This window comes from Coenobita brevimanus, chromosome 99 (genome assembly GCF_032717465.1).
Source record: "Coenobita brevimanus isolate Jiangsu-jjx chromosome 99, ASM3271746v2, whole genome shotgun sequence".
NCBI classification, from domain to species: Eukaryota; Metazoa; Arthropoda; class Malacostraca; order Decapoda; family Coenobitidae; genus Coenobita; species Coenobita brevimanus.
Window position 1 is genome coordinate 19,445,258 of NC_137052.1, and position 26,732 is coordinate 19,471,989.

The 26,732-nt window shown below is 44.7% G+C and overlaps 1 protein-coding gene across 7 annotated transcripts in view; it reads right to left on the reverse strand.

The window, feature by feature from the left end:
- The window catches only part of PMCA (plasma membrane calcium-transporting ATPase 3), a 485,021-nt gene extending 479,933 nt beyond the window's left edge, over window positions 1-5,088 (reverse strand). For all 7 annotated transcript variants that reach the window (XR_013899883.1, XM_080283982.1, XM_080283980.1 and 4 more), the window contains exon 1: window positions 4,950-5,088. The gene's annotated coding sequence lies outside the window, so the exon portion shown is untranslated. The remainder of the gene's footprint in view (window positions 1-4,949) is intronic.
- Window positions 5,089-26,732: the final 21,644 nt, after the last annotated feature.

A 26,732-nucleotide genomic window follows, 5' to 3' on the forward strand; every position in this document is an offset into this window, starting at 1 on the left:
TTTGAGCAAAAGTTTGAGTAAAAGCACTATATATTAACAACACTATATAATGCTAGTCATGAAAAAGTGCTGTGGAAGAGATGTAAAGCCAATTGCCCTTTTCAGCCACTGAGCTATGTGTAGTAAGCTGCAAAAGGACGAAAATCTGAGCCAAGTTAGAGTAAAAACACTATATATTAACAACACTACATAACGCTTGTCACGAAGAAGTGCTGTGGAATGGATGTAAAAGCCAATATGGTCCTTTTCTGCCACTGAGCTATGTGAAATAAGCTGCAAAAGGACGAAAATCTGAGCCAAGTTAGAGTAAAAACACTATATATTAACAACACTACATAACGCTTGTCACGAAGAAGTGCTGTGGAATGGATGTAAAAGCCAATATTGCCCTTTTCAGCCACTGAGCTACGTGAACTAAGCTGCAAAAGGACGAAAATCTGAGCCAAGTTAGAATAAAAACAATATGGACTAACAACACTACATAATGCTTGTCACGAAGAAGTGCTGTGGAAAGGATGTAAAAGCCAATATGGTCCTTTTCTGCCACTGAGCTACGTGAACTAAGCTGCCAGTGGACGAAAATCAGTAAAACAGTATCATAAATATCAAGAAAAATATACACAGTGCCATTACAGACTGGCTCATATTCCACAACCCTTCGTCTTCACTTCAAAATTTAAGTGTTTCTAAGTGGAGTGATGCTTCGTCTGAGAGGCGCACTTACAACTCATGGCACAAAGATTTCTCACATTTGCTGATCTGAAGGGCAATTCTCACAAGCTTCGTTCAGTGTGTCATACTGTAACCTCTTCATTCAGGTGATGTGGTGCGAGAGAGAGAGAGAGAGAGAGAGAGAGAGAGAGAGAGAGAGAGAGAGAGAGAGAGAGAGAGAGAGGCCTTCACATGGTGGCACTGATATAACTGGGTGGTGGAACTGCCTGGTTATACAAACGTCCCTTAACTCATACCCTGCTCCCCTGAAAGGAGGATGGTGGACTGCAGAGGGAGACTGCTTCATCCAACAGTACACTGGGTTTAGATTCAGACAGGCCTGGGAATACACTCTCTCTCTCTCTCTCTCTCCCCGTGTACAGTGTTTCAAAGCTCATCGTTCGTGTCTGAAAATCTAAAACATTTCATAATTTTCTTGTCCGTTGTAAAGTGAGACGGCCTACTTACACAGGAATCTCATGCACACACACACACACACACATACACAGACACACACACACACCTCCACCCGATCCCTCCATATCACCGCTTCCCACTCACTCTCCCTCCTTCCTCCATCTCTCTCGCATACACTCTCCTATAGTTAGTTTCTCAGTATCCACCTTCTCCACACAGCCAAACCATCTCAAATTATTTATAAAGTTTTAAGCTCTACTATGGAAAATAAATATGAAAGAAAAAAAAAAAAGGAAAGCCCCATAACATCACATGAAGACTGCCATTAACTCCATCAAACTTGTTACCTACAGACGATTTTATCCAGCTATAAACTTGCTTGTATGTGGTAAGTGGGGGCGCTCACCATCCACTCAATGCAGTGCTGCATTGGGTGTCTGCCCTTTCCTCTCTTCCTTCCTTCTTTTTCTGTCTTTCCTTCATTCTTTCCTCTTCCTTCTGCCTACGGGTGACTTTACACTCCCTCTTCTTTCTTTTCTTCATTCTTTCCTTTTCCTTCTACCTGTGGGTGACTCTACACCGAGTGAAAAGCCAAAAAGTTTCCTGTACACCAGGAAACCATTTACTATGCTGGGTGGTAACCATATAACCAAATTAATGCGTCTGTGGTTTAGTGGGTAATTATGGTGCTCCAATCGGATTGAGCCTGTATAGGTTTATATCCAAGGAGTGGTTGGGGTTTATTGTTCACGTTATGCCACTCAGGAATAAGTGAGGCTGGTCACTCTCATCTTAAACGTCAGGATCAACTTGCCTAGCCCCGGGTTCCTACACTCGTCATGGGGCGATACTGGATTGGATGATGGATGGATGGTTGGATACTCTTGCTACCAAAAGACGATTTAATCCAGCTAATATTGCTACCAACAGACGATTTCGTTCCACTCTGACAAATCTCGAGCAGTAACGAGGCGCAAGCAAACGATATCCAACCCTCCCCCCCTCAAAGTAGAAAAAAAAATCGTCTGGAGGCAGGAGTAAGTGAACTGCTTCGGCTTTTATTCCAAGTGTGTTTGTAGATTAAGTAACACCTCTTCCATAGCGATTTATTCTGTACATAATACCTCAGCATCCTTTTGTTGATCACCCATGCAAACTACGTCGATATTAAATTGATCTAAAATGCAAGGGAACGTCAAGTATATGCAAAATGAATCGCCACAGAAGAGGTGCTGCGATGCTTGCCACTTGGAAGACTGCACCCCCCTTAGTGACGTAAACCCAACACATGACCGTTATGCAACACTGGGTAATTAGCAACACAAGTACGTCTGTCTTTCTTCCCCACTCCAGCCACTCTCTCTCTCTCTCTCTCTCTCTCTCTCTCACACACACACACACACACACACACACACACACACACACACACACACACACACACACACACACACACACACACACACACACACACACACACACTACAGAAACAGCACAACACTTTACCTGTCAACTGCACACCTCACTTCACTTCCACGCCTACGACCACTTTTCACTTAAATTCTCGCTACCTTAAGACGATTTTATTCAACTTAGGAAGGATCTGTACTAATGAAGGGCTTTATATTATCTCCAGACGATTTTATTCAGCCTGTCACTATAGATTTTCCACGTTAACTTGGCCCAGAATTTCGTCCTTTTGCTGCTTCTTCCATATAGCACAATGGCGGAAAGAGTAACAGCAGCTCTACACCCATTGCAAAGCACTTCTTCGTGACCAGCATTATATTCCAGCGGTCCTCTACTGTTACAATTCAGCATCCAAGATAGAGTATAGCAGCTTTACACCCTTCACAAAGCACTTCTTCGTGACTAGCATTAAATTACAGCGTTCTTCTGCTATTACAAATCAGCATTCAAGATAGAGTATAACAGCTCTACACCCTCTGTAAAACACTTCCTCGTGACTAGCATTATATCCCAGCGTTCCTCTACTGTTTCTAATCAATATTCAAGATGGAGAGATGGCAGTTTTAGGCATAGTTATGAGTAAATCGGGTATAATACATTTAATACAGACGACCATTTTCAAGTTACAGATAAATAAATAAACAGACACATTTAATACAAGAACACCTTCCTCAGATACATAAATAAAAATAATAAATAAATAAATCATATTACACTCCAGCAATACACAAGCCCCATCCTACAGGTCAAAAAATCGTCAGAGTGCAGCAAGAATACGCTAAAGAGAACGTCAGCTGAAATGAAAGGGTTGATCACTGCTAGGGCTGTTTTACACTATTCTTGTCACCTCCAGACGATTCTATTCAGCTTACGAGGGAGCTGTTATAGTGGAGGTGTTTCTTTAGGCTATATATTTAATTAATATAGGTGGGAAAATAGGCTATGATGATGATGATGATGATGATGATGATGATGACCCTCTCCGGTTTTTCTCGCTCTCTGGACCCTAACTTATCCCATTCTGACGTGTGAAGATAGGTCGAGTTGATGAAATTATCACCACCTTTACTACTACTACTATACTATTACTACTACCACTAGTAACAATTACAACTACTATTACTAGCAGTGGCAGTAACAGTGACAGCAGTAACAAATACTGCTACTATTACTAGTAGTAGTAGTAGCAGTAGTAGTAGTAGTAGTAGTAGTAGCAGTAGTAGTAGTAGTAGTACGTTTTTTTTGTTTTTTTCCGATGAAGTGATAGTCGTCTGACTGACTAGCTGACAGGATGCATGAAGCGTCCAAGTGTGTAGGTTTATCATGCCTGTGAGGTGGAGTAAGGATTCCGTGGGTTTTAATGGAGAGTGGATGAGTGTGTGGCCCATTCATCTGAACGGGTTAGTTTCTCCTACGTTTTTTTTTTTTTCTTGCTCTATGGATCCTATCCCAATCCAGTTTTACGTGGGAAGAGAAGTTTGGATGATGATGATGATGATGATGATGATGAGGAGGAGGAGGAGAAGGAGGAGGAGGAGGAGGTGGAAGAGGACTTATTCCACTACTTTCTACCCTTATTCCATCCGAAGGTTTAAGAGATATGATGATGATGATGATGATGATGATGAATAATTATTACTACTTTCTACCCTTCTCTACCTTATACCTTTCCAATCAGAGCCAATTTAACGAGTTCCTTATCTTATCACAGCCTATCTCACTATACGATACGGTGTTACGGGAAAAATGCTACGCCGCAGTACCGAAGGCCTTCCCATAAGAGAGAGCAGCCGTATCCTAAATGTCTGCAAAATACCATAACACTGCTTCCTTACCGATTTATTCTGCCTCTTACACTTTAATATTCTCTTGTATGTCACTGAGGAAAATAATACCTGGACAGCATATAGGAAAAAGGTATATATGTTACACGTCACTGAGGGAAATTATACACAGGAAGCATATAGGAAACATCTTAACTAAACACTTTTCTAAATTAACCTAACCTAACTAATCTTGCCTAACCTAAACTTAACCTAGATTATCAAAGCCTAACCTAACCAAAGCCTAAATTAACCTTCATTAACTATCCTAAATCAAACTCATTTCACGAAGTCCCTAGGGTTTTCATGAAATCGATAATTACACAAATTCCCTGTAACATAATTATAAAGAGCATCTAGGTGCATGCTGAGGTAATACTGCAAAATAAATCGCTATGGAAGAGGTGCTAAGATGTCTCCTTTCGCACTTACAATACCACACATGATCCTTCACACACACACACACACACACACACACACACACACACACACACACACACACATTTGGGCAGATCAGTAGCAGATACATACCTGTTGCCAAGGCTAGGGTGCTGTGCCGTCTGGGTGATGAATCCAAAGGTGGTGGAGGTGGCGTGACGAAGAACGCACTATGGTGGGGGAAAGAAGGCAAGCAGACCCAAAGGCAAGAGGGTGAGTGTTCAATTCAGCTGAGTTCTGGGCAGGGCAGGATTGTCTCTGCTCTGCTTAATTTCTCACACGCGGGGCAGGGTAGGTCAGGGGTTGTCTGTCTGCTCTGCTCAATTGCACAAATGCAGGGCAGGGTAGGGCAGAGCTGGGGCTGCCTATCTGCTCTGTTCAACGTCACTTACACGCAGGGCAGGGCAGGGCAGGGCACGGCAGGGCAGGGGTTGTCTGTCTGCTCTGCTCAACGTCACTTACACGCTGGGCAGGGCAGGGCAAATCAGAGGTTGTCTCTCTGCTCTGCTCACCTTCACTCGCACGCACACTCGTCACAACGTCAGAGTGCAGGAGAGACACCGACGGCGTTATGGTCACCAAGTTTACATTAGGATCACCAAAGCGTTCGTCCGGTCACAACGTCGCAGTGTTTGGCCTCACGCCGGTGCGGGTGTGTGCGTCCACGATTAGGCACGGGTTTTTTGAGTGCTATCGCTGGGTAGGAGTGAAGCTGTTCCTTTTCCTCACTAACACACGACACGAAACACAGTGCTGGATCAGGGCCACTGCCTCACAATATGTACACCTCATAAGCGCAGGGGAAGTGGAGATAGGGGGAGGGGGGTGGTGGTGATAAGCTGCGGGAAGGTGGGTGCGGGGGGTACTGGTGGGCAGAGGAGAGCACCCAGAAGCACCCTGACACCACACTTAAGGCTGCACCACCGCCAGGAGTGCAAGTGGTGGTGGTGAAGGCGGACGAGAGGGTGGTGATGGTGCACTCTGCCCTCTCGGACTGGGTTACCTGCGGCGCTCACATCCCGGCTGCCTGGACCGACCCGCCCCCTTGAGATGCCGCCCTTCCCATGAAACCCTTAATACAAATCCACCAAACCCTGTTATTTATCACACCACAACCACACCCAGCCACAATAACCACAACCCAAGCCTCCCTACAGCACCCCTGGAGCCTCGGGGGATTCCAGTGAGGAAGAAACAAAATATGATAACCAGCAAAAGGACACGTTATCCAGCAGGAGCGGCCTGGCAACTTTCCCTTCATGACGTCATTCCACGTCACTATAACGTCACGGCCCGCCCCTCCACCACCACCACCACCACCATCATCACCACCATCAAGACACCCTTCACTACTCCCGTCATCCATACTCACAACTTGCTCACTACAAACACATCATCATCATCATCATCATCAACCATCCTTTCTTTCCCATCTAACTGTAATTATTTCCACCACTATGCCTACCATTCCCTACCACTGCCACCATAAGCCCCATCGCCTCTTCAGTCATCTCTAATCCCTCATCACTACTCTGTCACTACCATTTTGCTGGCCTCTCCCTACCATTACCACCACCACTGCCATACCTACCATCACTACCACCACAACACCCATCACCACTCCAACCATCACTACCATCATGCTGTCTCCCTACCACTGCTACCACTACTCCCACCCCTACCATCACTACCACCACAACACCCATCACCACTCGAATCACCACCACCACAATGCTATCTTCCCTGCCATTACCACCACAACTGCCATCCCTACCATCACCACCACCACAATACTGTTTTCCCTACCAGTACCACCACCACTCCCAGCCCTACCAACACCACAACACCCATCATCACTCCAATCATCACCACCACAATACTGTTCTCCCTGCCATTACCACCACCACTGCCATCCCTACCATCACCACCACCACAATACTGTTTTCCCTACCAGTACCACCACAACTCCCAGCCCTACCATCACTACCACCACAACACCAATCACCACCACCATTATGCTGTCTTCCTACCATTACCACCACCACTCCCAGCCCTACCATCACCACAACACCCATCACTAATCGTCAGGAGGCAGTAGGAATATAACACAGATAAAGTGCTATGGGTTATCAGCTGAATAAAATCGTCCGTCAGCAAGATTAAAATAGAAATAATATGCTAAGGGTCTATTGGTTATTAAATTCGTGTGTATATCGCCACAGCAATTTCCCTAAGTGGTGTAGATGGCTGGAAAGGTTAAGGTCACCACATTTACCTGTCCCCTGCATCATCACCACTATACCTCCACCAATATCACCATCACCATCATCACTATCATAACTACCTCCACCAATATCACCATCACCATCATCACCAATATAACTACCTCCACCAATATCACCATCACCATCATCACTATCATAACTACCTCCACCAACATCACCATCACCATCATCACTATCATAACTACCTCCACTAATATCACCATCACCATAATCACTATCATAACTACCTCCACCAATATCACCATCACCATCATCACCACTATAACTACCTCCACCAATATCACCATCACCACCATCACCATCATACCTATCTCCACCAATATCACCATCACCACCATAACTACCACCACCAATATCACCATCACCACCATAACTACCACCACCAATATCACCATTAGCACCAGCATCATCATCATCATAACTATCACCACCACCATCACCACTCCTACCACTATCACCACCACCACCACCACCACTCCTACCACTATCACCACCACCACTCCTACCACTATCACCACCATCACCACCAGCACCACCACTCCCTCCACTACCACCCCCTGCCCTCCACCTGCCAGTCTCGGGGTGTATGCTAAATAATTACAACTGAGAGAGCATGTTGTCACCTCGTCTTCCTCTCTCTCTTCCTTCTCCCTCCCTCCTCTTGCATAACCAACTCTAGTTTCTCTCTCTCTCTCTGTCTCTCTCTCTCATATTACATTTGTCCATTGTGGAAGAAGTAGTTATTATTATTATTATTATTATTATTATTATTATTATTATATAATTATTCCTCTCACATTATTAAATTTACATCTGCTTTAGATCATCACCATCAATACCATCATCATCATGATCGGCAGCAGCAGCAGCAGCAACATGATCATGACCATCATCATCATCATCATCATCATATGCAGCAGCATGCAGCATAATCAGCATGACCATCATCAACAATATCAGCAGCATGATCATCATCATCATCTTAATTATGCATCATCATCAATAATAACATCAACAGATTAATGGTGATGACGATGATGATACAATTATCTAGCCCACTCAAAACTTACTGGCTGCCACTCCTGTTGCTACGAATAGTAGTGGTAGTAGTAGTACTATAATCATTACTACTACTACTACTACTACTACTACTAATAATAATAATAACGATAATAATAATAACCGTAAAACTGTCCAAGGATAATTTTGATAAAGAAAAACTTCCCACAGCCACTGCCTACTAGATGCCGAGCTATAAAGGGACCTTGAGGTCAAGGTCACTGATCTTCTGCATGTCACCTTAGGTCATCACAGTCTATAAGTCCAATGAGTTTGGTGGCTCTAGCTTTAATTCTTCATGGAAAATTATGTGACATCCGGAATATCATTTTTTTTTTTTACCCCAGGCAATCTCAGAGAACAATCAACCGCTTCGAACCATATTCCTTTCCGCACGGCGGCGTTACGTGGAGACAGGCAAATATGGAAATGAAGGAGCGTTGTGGTGGTGGTGAGGGCGTGCTACATCCCCATTAAAGTAAAGGTTAAACCAGATTAAACTCGCCGACTAACTCTGGCGTGCTAGAAAACAGGAAAAATACTCTGAGATGGTATGGCCATGTGGAGAGGATGGAGAATGAGACTGACCATAGGAGTGTGAGTGATCTGGAAGAGAAAGAGGGTAGAGGAGGGCGTAGCGTATATTACATAAGAACATAAGAAGAGAGGATAACTGCAGTAGGCCGGTTGGCCCATGCTAGGCAGCTCCTAGAAGAGTAACTGAACTACTAGAATGAGATAAGGATAGCAAAGAAGAAGGCTCTCCCCCGCCCTCCAAACCCTCCAGCCGAAGCCGGCAGGAAAAAGTCAGAAAGAACACCACGCCGTATAGAAAAACTGGCGTGGACATTTTACAGAAAAGTGTGAAAGGAGAATAGAGACTATCATAGTGTAACCTGAAAAGAAAATTTATTTTTGAATTAGTATTGGTTATGATATTTTCCTTATTCTATATCCACCCCTTATTTGTCATATGCTTATCTAGCCTATGCTTGAAACTCTCAATGGAAGAGGCAGCAACTACTTTACTAGGTAGCTTATTCCATTCGTCTACTACTCTATTACCGAACCAATTTCTACCTATTTCCTTTCTGAAACGGAATTTTTCTAGTTTGAAACCATTATTTCTAGTTCTATCCTGTATGCTCACTTTAAGTACCTTGCTAATATCTCCCTTATTTATACCATTCATCCACTTAAAAACCTCAATTAAGTCTCCCCTTACTCTACGCCTCTCTAGCGAATGCAGACTTAGTCTTTTCAGTCTGTCTTCATATGACAGGTTCCGGACGTCATGTATCATTTTAGTCATTCTTCTCTGTACATTTTCTAACGAATTAATATCCATTCTATAGTAAGGACACCAAAATTGTACTGCGTAGTCTAAATGTGGCCTTACTAATGCTAGATAAAGTTTCAGTATTACTTTAGATGATCTATTGCTCACGCTTCTCGAAATAAATCCTAGGACCCTATTTGCTTTATTTCTCGCATTAATGCACTGTTGCCTAGGTTTAAGGTCGTTACTAATCATAACTCCTAGATCTCTCTCGCATTCAGATTTGCTAATTTCTTTGTTATCTAAGCTGTATTTAGTATCTCCAATGGTCTTGCCTACGTTAAGTACTTTACATTTTTCAACGTTAAATTCCATTTGCCAAGTTTTAGACCATTTGGACAATGTATCGAGGTCTTTTTGTAAGTAATGGCAATCGTCAGTCGAGTTAATGATACGCCCTATTTTTTGTATCGTCGGCAAATTTGCTGATTCTGCTATTGACTCCTAAGTCTAGATCATTTATATATATGATAAATAATAAGGGACCGAGTACTGAACCCTGTGGTACACCGCTAGTTACTAATCCCCAGTCCGACTTAGTTCCATTTATTAATACTCTCTGCTTTCGTCCTTTCAGCCAGGATTCTATCCATTTTAAGATATCGCCGTCTATACCGTGTGCTCGAACCTTTCTAACTAACCTTTCGTGTGGGACCCTATCAAAAGCTTTACTAAAGTCCAGATAAATAACATCGTAAGCTTTATCGCTATCTACTGCCTCATAGACCTCCGAGTAGAATGACAACAAATTTGTGAGGCAGGATCGTCCTTGCCTGAATCCGTGCTGACTTTCGTTTATAAGATTAAATCTTTCGAAGTGTTCTCTAATCTTATTTGCCAAAATTGACTCTAACATTTTTCCTACTATTGACGTTAGACTTATCGGACGATAATTCGACGCAGCTGATTTATCACCCTTTTTAAAGATGGGCACTACGTTTGCGGTTTCCACGCCTCTGGAACTTCTCCTGAACTTAAAGAGTCATTAAATAACGTTAAAAGTGGCTGACATAATTCTTCTTTGGTTTCTTTTATAATTTTTGCAAATATATCGTCCGGACCTGGCGATTTTTGAGGTTTTAACTTGTTAATTTCTTTCAATACGTCCTCCTTACTAATGGTTATTTTACTAAGAATATTTTCCGTATTCTCATGGTAAATATTTGCTGCTTGAGGGACCAGGCTTAGATTTTCCTTGGTGAATACTGATATGAAATAATTATTTAGGATGGAGCACATTTCTTTATCTTCACTGGTAATGTCACCTGATTCTGTTCTGAGTGGTCCTATCCTATCTTTATTTTTCGTTCGGTACATTTGATAAAAACCCTTGGGGTTTACTTTTGATTCACTTGCAACCTTAATTTCATACCTTCTCTTTGCTTTTCTTATCTCCCTCTTTACTTCTCTATTTAAAATTGTGTACCGGTTACGTAAGTGTTCCTCTCCACGTTTTATTTTTCTATATATTCCTTTCCTTTGGCCTATGAGAGATTTTAATCTGTTGTTTAACCATCTTGGTTCTGAATTGTTAGTTCTAAACGGTTTTGAAGGAATATATCTATCTTGGCCTCCGTATATTATATTTATTAACTCGTTATACTTCTCACTGGTCGAACGTCTGTTTGGTACTGGAGCTGAGTTAATTTCCGTCACCTGGACTACATTCCTATCTACCACCTCCCCCCTCACAGACACCTGACGGACATCCCCACGTGCTTCCTGCGCCTGACCTATGACCTGGGGATCCCCACTAACCTGACATTCCCTCAAATAGCTAATCTCCTGTGGAATACCGTTCGAAAATAAGCTCTTAAGCCATCGAAATCTCCTAGACGAAAATTAGGAACGGTGGAGGTATTTTCAGTGGAACAGACATCCCAAATAAATTTGAACTTAATTTCTTCATGATCGCTATTACCAAGTCGTCCACCAACCTCTATATCGCTAATGATATTTTCTTTATTAGCTAAAACCAAATCTAGTATATTATTACCTCTGGTGGGCTCCCTGATATACTGATAAAGGAAATTATCCTGTACTACCTCTAGAAATTCCTCTGACTCTGCATCTCCTGTCTGATTTCTCCAATCTATCCTTGGCAGATTAAGGTCCCCAACAATTATTAATAAGCTGGACTGTGATGCTTTCCTAATTTCCTCCCAGAGGTATTTACTATCAGCTCTACTTAATTTTGGAGATCTGTAAATTGCTCCTAAGACTAATTTCTCCCTATTATTACTAATTTCAACCCAGACACTTTCTGTGTCCCTATTTACTTTAATGTCTGCTTTATTGTAACAGTTTAATGAATCCTTTACATAAATAGCTACCCCTCCCCCCTTTCTTCCCTGACGGTTTGACACAAAAATATTATAGCCTTTTATCTGATATTCTGCTAAAAATTCTCGAGTGTCTGTATTCATCCAAGTTTCACTAATAACGGCAATGTCTATTTTCTCTGTACAAATCAAAGCCCTCAGTTCATCCATTTTATTACGTAAACTCCGGCTGTTTGTGTAGTACACTTTCAGATTATTACGAGTAGTTATGCCTTTACCTTGGCATTTACTGTTATTTATTTTATTACTAACTGGGAAACTCTTTACTTTACTAATATAACAATTTTTTGTACTATCGCTTATCGCCCTTCTATCATCGCTTGTTCTATCATCTATCATCGCCTGCTCAATTTGAGGTGCCTGAGTGGATGTATCTACACTATTGGTTGAACTTTTGTTCTTAATTTTGCAAGTATCGATGCATCTATCCAAACATGGTAATAATGATTTCTGAGTGTAGCTGCTGCATCTTCCTGTACACCTACTTCTCAATCTCGAAAAAATCCCTCCAACTCCCTATCTATCATTCCAGCTAAAACAGTAACTCCTTGCCTGCTAAGATGAGTCCCATCCCAACTATACAAGGCACTTCGTCCATAAAACCGGTCCCAGCTGTCTATGAAAGGTATTGCATTATCTTTGCAATACCTTTCAAGGCGGCAATTAAACCCTATTGCCCTGCTCAACCATTCCCTTCCAACCCGCCACCTTGGTAAAACACCAAGCACTACAGGGGTTCCTCCCCTCTCCCTAACCTTTTCTAACATCAACTTGTACCTTTTCCACAGTACCTCACTCTTACGGCTACTAATATCATTGCCTCCTACACTGAGGCACACAGTGGGTTTGTCACCACTTTCCTTTACGATATTTGAAATTTTATCTACCACATTATTGTTTTGATTTTTTCTAGGCGGGAACAATCTTGCGGGATTCTCACCTTTGGTTCCTTCTTCCTTGCACTAAAAAAAAAAAAAAAAAAAAAAAAAAAAAAAAACCACGCGGCCTGGTACACCTGTCAACGCTCGTGATATTTCCCCCCCAAACACGGGTGGAGCTGGTCATCCATTTGATCCTCAGGAAAATAAAGGTTAAGCCAGATTAAACCCGCCCACAAACTCATGCCGGCCATACCACTTGGATATTAAGCCCAATATATGTACAGAAGCCTACACCAAGCCAGCTCGCTTCGCACTGTCACACACACACACACACACACACACACACACACACACACACACACACACACACACACACACCAGTACTAGCCCTTCACACGCACACCAGTATATGTATTATTTATCATGTTCAAGTCCAAGGAAATGTTAAAAGAAAACTAGTATACAGGAAGCATGCTATAGTCCTCTAACGCTCACTTGGCTCAGATGTTTGCCCATTTGCAGCTTATTTCACGTAGCTCAGTGGCAAAACAAGACAATCCTACAATTCTGCATTCTTTTCATGGCACTTACTCGTGACTAGCATCAGATTCTGGTATCTTTAATGCTACAATTCTGCATTTTCATGGCCCTTACTCCTGACTGGCATCATATTCTACTCTTGTTGATGCTACAATTCTGCATTCTTTTCATGGCACTTACTCGTAACTGGCATCATATCCTAGTGTTGGTCTAGTATTACAACTCAGCACTCAAGATGGAGAGAGAGATGGGAATTTTAGGCCAAGTTGAGTAAAAAGGGTAGAGTAACTGAGCGGCCCCTGTGTGTCGTACAGTAACCCCACTCAAGTACAATAGCCTGGATAAAATCTGGTTCATTTTATCGTCTTGAGAATGATTACTTGACCTGCATCTTGCCCTCTTGAGATGCTCCACAATCATACAGTGACCCGGCAGGACCGTCCCGATAACCTAAACAACAACTGGCATCTCCCTCACCTTCCTCCAGTAGTACATTCCAGGATAAGAGGTCGACTGATGATCTTGCTTCTCACTTTCCTTTCACTTATATTTCTCACTTTCTTCTGGTTGTTAATATTTCACTTCTATTTCAGCTACTTTGGGAGGGTAATATTTCTAAGGCTCAGCTTCAAAATTTCCGCTGGTGGCTAATATTTCACTTCTACTTCTGTTTCCTCTGGTGGCTAATATTTCACTTCTACTTCTGTTTCCTCTGGTGGCTAATATTTCACTTCTGCTTCTCACTTTTCTCTGGTGGCGAACATTTCACTTCTTCTTTCCTCAGGTGGTTAATATTTCACTTCTTCTTTCCTCAGGTGGTTAATATTTCACTTCTTCTCACTTTCCTCTCGTGGCTAATATTTCACTTTTACTTTTCATTTTTCTCTTGTGGCTAATATTTCACATCAACTTCACACTTTTCTCTCGTGGGAAATATTTCACCTCTACTTCTCACTATCCTCTGATGGCAAATATTTAGCTTCTACTTCTCACTTTCCTCTCGTGATTAATATTTCACTTCTACTTGATGTGTTACGACTCAGCATTCAAGATGGAGATGGCAATTTTTGGCCAAGTTAGAATGAAAAGAGTATAGTTAACTTTGTATAGCCATTATATGAGAGGCGACCTAGTTTTCTACTCTTCAGTACCCAGTAATGTTGCTTATTAATACACACACACACACACACACACACACAAAGAAATGAAAAAGCTTGTCAAACATCATGATTTCTTGGTCACACAACCTAACGCTCCCCCCCCCCCTCTCTCTCTCTGTCTCGTGATAGAAGGTGCTACAGAATATTGTGCTGCTAGTGTACGTAATAAATTTATACACAGAAATGATTACAGTAATATACACGATTTTAAAGTCACTACCTAGATATTCAGTGATATGGTATAAGTGTGTGTGTGTGTGTGTGTGTGTGTGTGTGTGTGTGTGTGTGTGTGATTAAGGAAGCAGATAAGGTACTGTACATTTTTATCATTCAGTGACCTATCTCTCAAGCCTCGAGTCTCGTCCAACATCCCACGTCATGCCCTGCCCCAAATTACCTCCCGTCCCTCCCCACCACCTGTCCTACACCCACCACCTGTCCTACCCCCACCACCTGTCCTACACCCACCACCTGTCCTACCCCCACCACCTGTCCTACACCCACCACCTGTCCTACACCCACCACCTGTCCTACACCCACCACCTGTCCTACACTCATCACCTGTCCTACACCCACCACCTGTCCTACACCCACCACCTGTCCTACACCTAACACCTTTTTATTAGCTATTTATCTTGAACATGCATCCCAGTATTACCCTTTATGCTTTTTTATATATTTTTAAATCTATCCATCATCCAATTCTTTCTTGTCTCAGCTAGAGAATAGGGGACCGAGGCTAGGTTACTCTATCTCTATATTTAAGGCGTGTGACCAGCCTCGTTCGCCCCCAAGTGACAATGTGAGCAATTAACGCCAACCATCCCTTAGATTTAAACCATTACATGTCCCACCTGGTTACAGCATCTTAATCAACAGGACCACCAGGCGTCATTTGGTTGTATGGTTACCACCCAGCGAAGTAAATGGTATCCCGGGTTACAGGAAACCATCTGACTTGTCGCTTAAAACAGTCACTTTGAAAGTAGCACTATATCGAGTGAGTGGATGGTGAACGCCCCACCTACCAACATAAATCATCCAAATAATAGCAACACCAATGACACAAACAATATACAAGTAAAAATCAACGTGTCATGCAGGAATAAATCGGTCAAGATGAAGTGCTAGGGAGCCTCCTTAACCTACGAGTGCGGCCCTAATCAAAACCAGAACCATTACAACAGCAAAACAGACGGACTGATGGGCGGAACAGATAACACGATAAGAGATAAGAGGGGTACAGAAAGCGAACAGGGGCAAGGAGATGAAAGGAAAAGGGAAGAGAATCAGAGGAAAGAGTAACTGAAAGGAAAGGCAGGGAAGAGAACCAGAGGAAAGAGTGTACTGAATGAAAGGAAAAGCAGGGAAGAGTATTAAATGAAAGGAACAGCTGGGAGGAGAATTAGACAGATGGTGAAAAGCTATAGACAGAGAATCATAGGAGGTGGTGGGTGGGTGGTTGGAGGGGCCATCTGCTATCTGAAAGGACAGCAGTTCGATCCCAGTAAGGAGCAGGGAACAGTGTAAGGAGCAGGGAACAGTGTAAGGGGCAGGGAACATTGCATGGAAGAGTGAACAGTGTAAGGAGCAGGGAACAGTGTAAGGAGCAGGGAACAGTGTAAGGAGCAGGGAACAGTGTAAGGGGCAGGGAACAGTGTATGGAGCAGGGAACAGTGTATGGAGCAGGGAACAGTGTAAGGGGGCAGGGAACATTGCAAGCAGGAGGGAACAGTGTAAGAAGCATGGAACAGGGTACGGAGCAAGGAACAGTGTATGGAGCAGGGAACAGTGTAAGGAGCAGGGAACATTGGAAGGAGGAGGGAACAGTGTAAGGAGCAGGGAACAGTGTAAGGAGCAGGGAACAGTGTAAGGAGCAGGGAACAGTGTAAGGAGCAGGGAACAGTGTAAGGAGCAGGGAACAGTGTAAGGAGCAGGGAACAGTGTAAGGAGCAGGGAACATTGCAAGGAGGAGGGAACAGTGTAAGGAGCAGGGAACAGTGTAAGGAGCAGGGAACAGTGTAAGGAGCAGGGAACAGTGTAAGGAGCAGGGAACAGTGTAAGGAGCAGGGAACAGTGTAAGAAGCAGGGAACAGTGTAAGGAGCAGGGAACAGTGTAAGGAGCAGGGAACAGTGTAAGGAGCAGGGAACAGTGTAAGGAGCAGGGAACAGTGTAAGGAGCAGGGAACAGTGTAAGGAGCAGGGAACAGTGTAAGGAGCAGGGAACAGTGTAAGGAGCAGGGAACACTGTAAGCAGGGAACAGTGTAAAGGGCAGAGAACAGTGTATGAAGCGTGGAACAGTGTAAGGAGCAGGGAACACTGTAAGCAGGGAACAGTGTAAGGAGCAGGGAACAGTGTAAGGGGCAGGGAACAGTGTAAGGAGCAGGGAACAGTGTAAGGAGCAGGGAACAGTGTAAGGGGCAGGGAACAGTGTACGAAGCAGGGAAGTGTAAGGAGCAGGGAACAGTGCAAGGAGCAGGGAACAGTGTAAGGAACAGGGAACAGTGTAAGGAACAGGGAACATTGCAAGGAGCAGGGAACAGTGTAAGGAACAGGGAACAGTGTAAGGAGCAGGGAACATTGCAAGGAGCAGGGAACAGTGTAAGGAACAGGGAACAGTGTAAGGAGCAGGGAACACTTTATTTCATTAAGACAAGACTTTTCCCATCTCCTACAATACCCACTATCATCATCACACCACCCAAAGCCCCGGTTCGTAATGAGACTGCCCTAGCATGGATGAATATGGACGGTTGGTATTAGTGCCGAAGTGGTGACATGTGAGGGTAGGTGCCACATGGAAGAACTGCCAGACCTAAGGGAACGAACTACCCTTTCCATCCCCAGAGTACGAAAAATAAATAATAACAATAATAAAACAAATAGATAAATAGATCAATAATAATAAAAATAAATACTAAAATAAATAAATAAATAATGCAATCAATAAATAATTAACGCAATAAATAAATAAATAAATAAATAAATAAATACAGCCTTGATCAACCCCTTCAGAACTAGAATCTAATAAAACCGTCTAAAACAAAAACAATACGTCCTCAGACTGAAGGGGTTTAGAATTAGGCAGGGGAGCACTAGAATCTGGGGGGAGAGAGGGGGGTTGTGTAATCTGCTAAGACAGGACGGAACAGGGTAACAACCGATAAAGGGCACTGGATGATGCTGTTGCCAGAGATCTTTGTCCTCTTTGCTGTCATTTTCTTCATCATCGTTATCTCCGTCATCATCATCATCATCATCATCATCATCATCATCATCATCGTCGTCGTCGTCGTCGTCGTCATCTAGGTGACCAAGCTGATTGATAATGATGATGATGATTGTTATTATTATTATTATTATTATTATTATTATCATTATTATTATTATTATTATTATCATCATCATCATCATCATTATTATTAACAAAAATACTAGTGAACCTTCTAAGCTACGATTCGGATCATGATGAAGATGACTCTTTCTCTCCCCCCCCCCTCTCTCTCTCTCTCTCTCTCCACCACACTTGGCCCTATCTCACCCAATCACCCCGGGTCAACCTCCTCCCACACTCTTATCTCTTATCTCCACCACACTGCCTATCTCCACCTCTACCCTGCTTTACTTGAGCTTTATCTTACTGCGTCACCATTACTCCATTCAGTGAGGAGAAGGAGGAGGAGGAGGAGGAGGAGGAGGAGGAAGAGGAGGAGCAGGAGGAGGAGGAGGAGGATAATATGTAGTTCTTTTTTTTGGTTACCTTTCTTTATCTGTACAATTATCACTTCTTTATCTCAACATTCTTTAGTTTCATGCTTTCTTTTATGTGTGTGTGTGTGTGTGTGTGTGTGTGTGTGTGTGTGTGTGTGTGTGTGTGTGTGTGTGTGTGTCTCTCTCTCTCACACACACACACACACACACACACACACATCATCTTTTACTTCCCTCAGTACAACCAGCCGATTTGTGATTTATGAATTAGGCATAGAGTCTCCTTGGTTACTAGTCAAATCAGGCCTCCAACCTGAATACGGGCATCAAATGTGTAATGGATATGTGTCAGGGTAGTGTAAGTGTAGTAATGCTGTGTAGTTGGGATGCAGGGTAGGCGAGGCTGAGACGTGCTTCTTACCATGTTAGTGTAATGATGACACTGAGCTGACGCCTTTACACAACACCACCACACCACTCCCATACCACCCCAACACCACCACTCACACCACCCCAATACCACCACCACACCACTACTCACACCACCCCCCCACACCACCACTCACACCGCCCCCATACCACCCCAACACCACTCCCATACCACCCCCACACCACCACTTACACCACCCCCACACCACCACTCACACCACCCCCACACCACCACTCACACCACTCCCACACCACCACTTACACCACCCCCACACCACCACTCACACCACCCCCATACCACCACTCACACCACCCCCATACCACCCCCACACACCACTCACCCCTCCCACTTCACTACCCACCACACTCACACCACCCCCATACCACCCACCACACCACCCCCATACCACCCCCACACCACCACCACTCACACCACCCCAATACCACCACCACACCACCCCCATACCATCCCCACACCACCACTCACACCACCCTCATACAACCCCCCCACACCACCACTCACACCACCCCCATACAATCCCCCCATCACCACTCACCCTTACCCTACTTCACCACTAATACCTCTTCTTCACTTACACCGCCACTTCACCACTCATACCTCTGCCTCACTCACCCCACCTCATCACTCATACCACTTCCTCATTCACATCACCATGTCACCACTCATTCCTCGTCTTCACTTACACCGCATCATCACTACTCACTCCACTCTCACCACTCCAGTCATGCCGTACCACACCCACACCACTCTAACCCTACCAAAGCACACTCACACCAACCCCACCTCACCACTCACACAACCACATCACATTCATCACCACACCATATCAATGTCACCACCACTCTCTCGCCATCACCACATCACATTCACACATCACCTCTACACACACACACACACACACACACACACACGCACGCAAAATCTCCCTGACCTGTCACTGGGGAACCCTAGAGATTCCAGAAAGGGATGATGGGTGGAGGCGGTGGTGGTCAGAGTGGGTGGAGGGAGGGGGAGGGAGAGGTAGAAAGGGAGGGAGGGAAAAGAGAAGGGATGGGTGGGGGGAAGGAAATGACAGAGGATGGGTGGAAGGATGGAAAGGGAGGGGGGGTGGATGGGAGGGATGGAAAGGGATGGGTGGAGAGATGGATGGAAAGGGAGGGAGGGAAGAATGCATGGAAGGGGAAGGAACGGATAGAAAGAGAGGAGAGATGGGTGGAGGAATGGCACGGGAGGGGGGGAGGGGTGGAGGGAGAAAGGGAGGGAGAGGAAATGAAAGGAGAATAAGTGGAAAGATGGAAAGGGAAGGGGGGGGATGGGTGAAGGGATGGACAGGAAGAGAAGAGGAGTGGATGGATGGAAAGGGAGTACAAAGGAAGGCAAACAGCAACAGATATATTAGTCCATCGAGGCTGTGTTATAAGATAGGGTATTATTAGCCTAACTATTCTATGGGATAAGACAAGGATAGAAAGGCAGGAGTGGGGAGGGAGGGAGGATAAAGAAATGGGAAGGGAGGGGGGAAGATGGGGGGGGAGGGAAGGGAGGGGGGAAGAGGGGAGGGAGGAAGGGAAAGAAAAAAGGGAAGAGGGGGGGGAGGAAAAGAAAGAAGGGAGGGAGGAAAAGAAAGAAGGGAGAGAGGAAAAGAATGAAGGGAGGGCGGAAAGGAAAGGAGGGAAGAGGGGAAGGAGGAAAGGAAAGGGAGGAAGAGGGGAAGGAGGAAAGGAAAGGGAGGAAGAAGGGAAGGAGGAATGGAAAGGAGGGAAGAGGGGAAGGAGGAAAGGAAAGGGAGGAAGAGGGGAAGGAGGAAAGGAAAGGAGGGAAGAGGGGAAAGAGGAAAGGAAAGGGAGGAAGAGGGGAGGGAGGAAAAGAAAGAGGGGAAGTGGGGAGGGATGAAAAGAGGGAGGGGAAGAAGGGAGGGATGAAAAGAAAGAGGGAAAGAGGGGAGCGGGAAAAGTAAAGAGGGGAAGAGCGGAGGGAGGAAAAGAAAGACGGGAGGGAAGAAAGGAAAGGGGGGAAGAGGAGAGGGAGGAAAAGAAAGAGGGGAAGAGGGGAGGGAAGGAAAGAGAGAGAGGAAGGAAGGAGGGATGGAAAACCCGAGGGGGAGGAAAGGGGAAATAGACAGTCAGGGTGGAGGTTGGAAGAGGAGGGAAGAGAGGAAGGAGAGTGAGAGGGGAAGGAAGGACGGATGGAAAAAGGAAGTGGAACGGAGGAAAGGGGAAATAGGCAGTCAATTTGGAGAGGGGAGGGAAGAGGGGAGGGAGGACAAATGAGGGGAAGGAAGGGGGGATGGAAAAAGAGAGGGGAAGGAAAGAAGGGTGAAAAAAAGAGAGAGGGAAAGGAGGGAAGGCAGGAGAGAGGAGGAGGAGAGAAAGGTGAAATGGGCAGGCAGGGTGGAGGTAAGGAGAGGGGAGATCGTCAGTAGGGAGGGGAGGGGAGGGGAGGGGAGGGGAGCACAACAGGAAGCCCCCCGTCCGGTAATTAGGAGGCCTGGGTGGATGAGCATGGACACAACCTCTTTGACTACCTCTCTCCCTCCATCGACCTCCCTCTCTTCATCTACCTCCCTCTCTCCACCTCCCTCCCTCTTTCCATCTGCCCCTCTCTCTCCATCTACCTCCCTCTCTCCATCCACCAAACCACCTCCCTCTCTCCATCCACCAAACCACCTCCCTCCCTCCATCCACCAAACCACCTCCCTCTCTTCATCCACCAAACCACCTCCCTCTCTCCATCCACCAAACCACCTCCCTCTCTCCATCCACCAAACCACCTCCCTCTCTCCATCCACCAAACCACCTCCCTCTCTCCATCCACCAAACCACCTCCCTCCCTCTTTCCATCTGCCCCTCTCTCTCCATCTACCTCCCTCTCTCCATCCACCAAACCACCTCCCTCTCTCCATCCACCAAACCACCTCCCTCCCTCCATCCACCAAACCACCTCCCTCTCTCCATCCACCAAACCACCTCCCTCTCTCCATCCACCAAACCACCTCGTAGGCGAATCCCTTTCTCAATCCATAGTCTTTTTACTCCAACTTGGCCTAAAATTGCCATGTATTTTTACCTGAAGGTTAATTTATGGCAGCAGATTAAAACCGGATTATGATGCTAGTCACGAAGAAGTGCTGTGGAGAGCCGTAGCAGTGTCTCTTTCTGCCACTGAGCTACGGGAAATAAGCTGCAAAAAGGACGAATATATGAGCCAAGTTAAGGTGAAAGAACTGTACCATGAGTCTCTTAGATTATGTCTCTCTTCACCTACCAACCCATCCTCCCTCATTTCCCCACCACTTCCTTCCCTCTATCCACCCATCCCACTCCTCTCTCTCTCTCTCTCTCTCTCTCCTCTCCTCCCCATCGTAGGCTTGACTGCTCTTCAATACTCACTTCATTTTTTTTTTTTTTTTCTACATACGAATGACACCTGTATATGCCAAAAATCGCAAATTTTTCTTCATGTCCCTTCAATATGATTACCTTTCTAAATTCAATTCTTTTTAATGGAAGACGATTTTATTCTGCTTAGAAAAGTATCCTAGTGGTAAAGAAGTTATTGTAGCTGACCCTTAAAGTGTAAAATAATAATAATAATAATAATAATAATATGAAGAAGTAGAACAACAACAACAACAATAAGAACAACAACAATAATAATAATAATAATAACATGCCGAATACGCGTCATCGGAGTGAAGCTATTAACCTTGTCAGACCGAGGATTTAGTCTCGCTACAGTAAGCATATACTGTAGAGCAGAATAATAATAATCTTAAAATACAATAATACAGAATACTTTAAAACACACAAGGCGTATTTACAGACTTGCCACTATAGTATTTCTGAACATGTATCCGAAGACCCCAAGGCACAGTGAGTGAGAGTATCGCGCGCTTAGGCCTACATACACATTGTTGTTGTGAGAGGCTGCCATAAATTTTTTCACCACGCCCATCCCCCGGCGTTTACATGGCTGGCTTCGTGACTACTGCCCCTCACACACCCCTCCAGTTGTGTGTGTGTGTGTGTGTGTGTGTGTGTGTGTATCAGTCTTCTTGCACTAAATCAGCTTATCTGTTACTGCTTTTGGCACGGTGATAGGACTAAAGTACTGAGTCAAGTCCATTACATCGTCAAAAAATCGAGAGGGGGAGAGAAGGAGGAGGAGGAGGAGGAAAAAAGTGGGATGGAAGAAGAGAAGCTGGAGGTAAAAATGAAAGGGAGTGATGTTAGTGTATAATACTGCAGCGATGTGTACTGCTGCATATATTTTACTATATATAACGAAGTGTAGCGGTTTGTAGTGAGATCAGTGTAGTACAGGCACTAATGTACTCTGAATTGGCAACTGGCGAGTTTTAGGCCACAAGGAATTTAAAACATCGACAATGAAAGTTCGGGTAGAATTGGCAGAAAAGTGAGTTTGAAACAGAAAAATATCGTGTGAAAACAGTACTGATGTAAAATGAATCTGGCGCTCTGTTATCTTGTTTTTGTTTTTTCTTGGAGGGAATAATCTTGCGGGCTTCTGGCCTTTGGTTCCTTCTCCCCTGCATTAAAAAAAAAAAAAAAAAAAAAGTATTTGCTCAACAATGTAGTGCTTCAACTTCGCCGTAAATAAGGAGTATACAATGTCGATGACCGCTCACCTTTTCAAAGTGTTTGAGAAAAAGCTTGTTACTTTCCCTATTCACTGTCAAATCAAAGCATAACACTGTTCAGCAAATACTTGATATGTCACGTAATTTTCACATGAAATTTACCTATTTTAAACGCGATTTATGCTGATACCACAAACACTAAACATGATTTATGTTGATACTACATACACCAAACACGATTTATGCTGATATTACGAACATCATCAATGTCAATATTTTCAACTTCCTTGTAGTCCAAAACTCGTAAGTGGCCGATTGGGGCATCATAGCATTGCAGGGTAGTTGAGCATGGCAGCAGAACCTAACAATGCTGCACACTAAGCAGTTTTTAAACAGTTTAGAGCAGCTGCGTTCTGTAATGTAGTGTAGTACAGTTGTGCAGCAACGTGCAGGGATACTCCAGTGTAGTGTAATGGAGCTTAATGTAATGCTGCAATGTACTGGTACTAAAGTTCCGTAGAAGGGGGTTGCGTGTAGTGTGGTGCGTGGTGTGGTGTAGTGTAGTGTGGTGTGGTGTGGTGTGATGTGATGTGGTGTGGTGTGGTGTGGTGTGGTGTGGTGTGAAGTACAGCAGTAGTGTTGTGTAGAGCCCCAGACGAATGGCAGTGTGGCAGGTGGTAGGGAGGTGCGGGTGGGTAATGCCCCTAATTATATGACACATACACCATCCACTTCATCTCTACACTCTTTACAGCCTCACACCCACACTCACACTTATACAACATCCATACCCTGCACTAATCCACACCACACCCATCCCCACACAAAACTGACCCACTTCATCACAGCACTAATTTGTGGCCAAACACCCATACTCACATCATATCCACACCCTTATCCTCACTCTCATCCACACCTACACCCGCACCCACCCACCCTCACACCATATAACTTCACCCTCATCCACATCCATATCCACACACTTACAGATACACCCCACACCCCACCCACACCACACCTTCAACCTCATCCACAGCACACCCACGCCCACACTCCACCACCACTGTAATCTACTATAACGGTGCACCAATTATCTCCGGCTCCTGTTAGCTCACACACACACACTCTCACCTCTTCCTCTAAAGTGTTCTTACTATGCAAATTAATAGCAGTACCGCACATAGGCTGCCTTTAGTAACAGTGTGTGCATGCAAGGCCACTACCATCCCCTAATCAACATTATATATCCTCATGTTGATGTTATCTGTACTACGATGCATTTATTCTAACCTGACGGATCCCCAACTCCTTCCAAATCAGTAGATGGTCAGGTGTTTTCATATTCAGTGCCGATAAGACTACAAGCGAGACTAATTTCTTCCCCATTACTGCGGTTCATGAATGTATGGATAAACTACAAAATAAGAATAGCGTGACATAGGTAGATTTATTAAGTTTTTTTTTTCTTTTACTGAAGGGATGTTCGGAAGTTTCCTAATATGAGAACAGAACACTTAATACTCATACACCTGATACCCACCTCCATACTCTCTCTCTCTCTCTCTCTCTCACACACACACACACAGAACCACTTGCCCTGGCCGTGGTGGTGAATGAAGCTCTCTCACTACCATTCATGCCCTGCCACAATCCCTCGCTGTCCGTCATGATCTGGGTAAACTGGGCCACCTCCACCCTCTCACGTGCCCACCCCCCACCCCCATCCTCTCACGTGCCCACACCTCCACCAACCCTCCTCTCACGTCCCCACACCTCCACCAACCCTCCTCTCACGTGCCCACACCCCTACCTCTCCTCCTCTCACGTGCCCACACCCCTACCTCTCCCCCTCTCACGTGCCCACACCCCTACCTCTCCTCCTCTCACGTGCCCACACCCCTACCTCTCCTCCTCTCACGTGCCCACACCCCTCCTCTCCCTCCACTATCCCGTTTTCTCCCTCTCTCCCCACTACCCCCTTTCCCCCCCCTCTCCCTCCACTGTTCCCCCTCCCTCTCCTTCCACTAACTTCTCCTTTACTCGTCCCCCCTCCCTCACCCTCCACTGCCTCCTTTCCCTCCCCCCTTCCTCCATAATCCCCTCCCCCCTTCTCCCTCCGATAATCCCCTTCTCCCTCATCATCTTCTACTACACCCCCTTGTCCTCCCTCTCCCTTCACCGTCCTTCTTCCCTCCCCCTCCTTCTCTCTCTCTCTCTCTCTCTCTCTCTCTCCCTCCTACACAAGTCAAGGTGGGCAAATTAAAGCTCTTTCCTCCCGTCAACATCTCTGCAACACTGACAATATCGTGTCGTTGATGCTTGCAATGGCCCTAATTCGTCTCAATTGCAATTCACTGACGCGAGGCACACCCCCACTTGACCCAGTTAAAGGACATTACAGTAACCTCTCCCAGATACCGCCAGGAGCAAAAGTTCGTCACCACTTCTCTCCCGGCGGTGGCAGTGAGAAGTGTGACATGAAGTATTTTTCTGTGATTGCAGTATGAAGCACACTACACACGAGTATGAGCAGGAAGGATTGCCTCTCTCGTGTCTGGGGGGGAGTGGGAAATGTGGAGGGCAGGACATACGCATCAAGATGAAAACTTTTGCTCTGTGCTGTAAATTTAGGGACAAAAATTCGCCAAATGTGTCCCGTTATATGTGGCTTTGGAATTACGTGGCACCTCTTCGTTAGCGAATTAATAGCTACATACTAAAACTCCATATCCTCTTGAATGACGTTGATACAAAATACATCCATAACACCGCATACTCATATCATACGGGAATATCAAGATGCAGTACGTACAATAAATCGTTTAGGAAGACGTGTTATGAAGCTTCCAATGCCAGGGACCCAATACAGTCCCATATTTCACCTCTTGTACTCTTTAATTCTACTTGCTACTCACTGTTCTTGGTCTTTGTCGGCTAGAGATGGAGGCGTGAAAGTCTGTCTTGTAAGAAAACACACACACTTCCTTCTTCTGTTTCTTACCTGTGGGAGAGATTACAGGTAGATTAGAAGTTTGAAATTCGTCTACTATTTCTTTTCTTCTTTCCTTCACTTCTACTTTCTCACTCTGCCCTAGTAGCCAATATTTCTAAACTGGTGGAAGGCTTTGTTCGCTCGCCTTATGTTTCATCTCATCTATTCCCACTTTCCAGTACTGACTAATAATTCTAAACTGAGGCTTGACAGTTTGCCTTTGACCGTACATGAAGGACGATGATGCAACAACAACAGATACAACAACAACAACAACAACAACTACTACTACTACTACTACTACTACTAACAGTAATAACATACTACTATAACTACTACTACTACGGTATAACTACTGCTACTACAACGGTACTACTACTACTACTGTTGCTACCACTACTATTACTACTACTACTACAAAGAATAATAATAATAATAATAATAATAAAGTGTCCTGTGCTGAGTAAATCGGAAGACAAACGGTGCTGCGAGGGCCCCACCGCCACCTAACATAC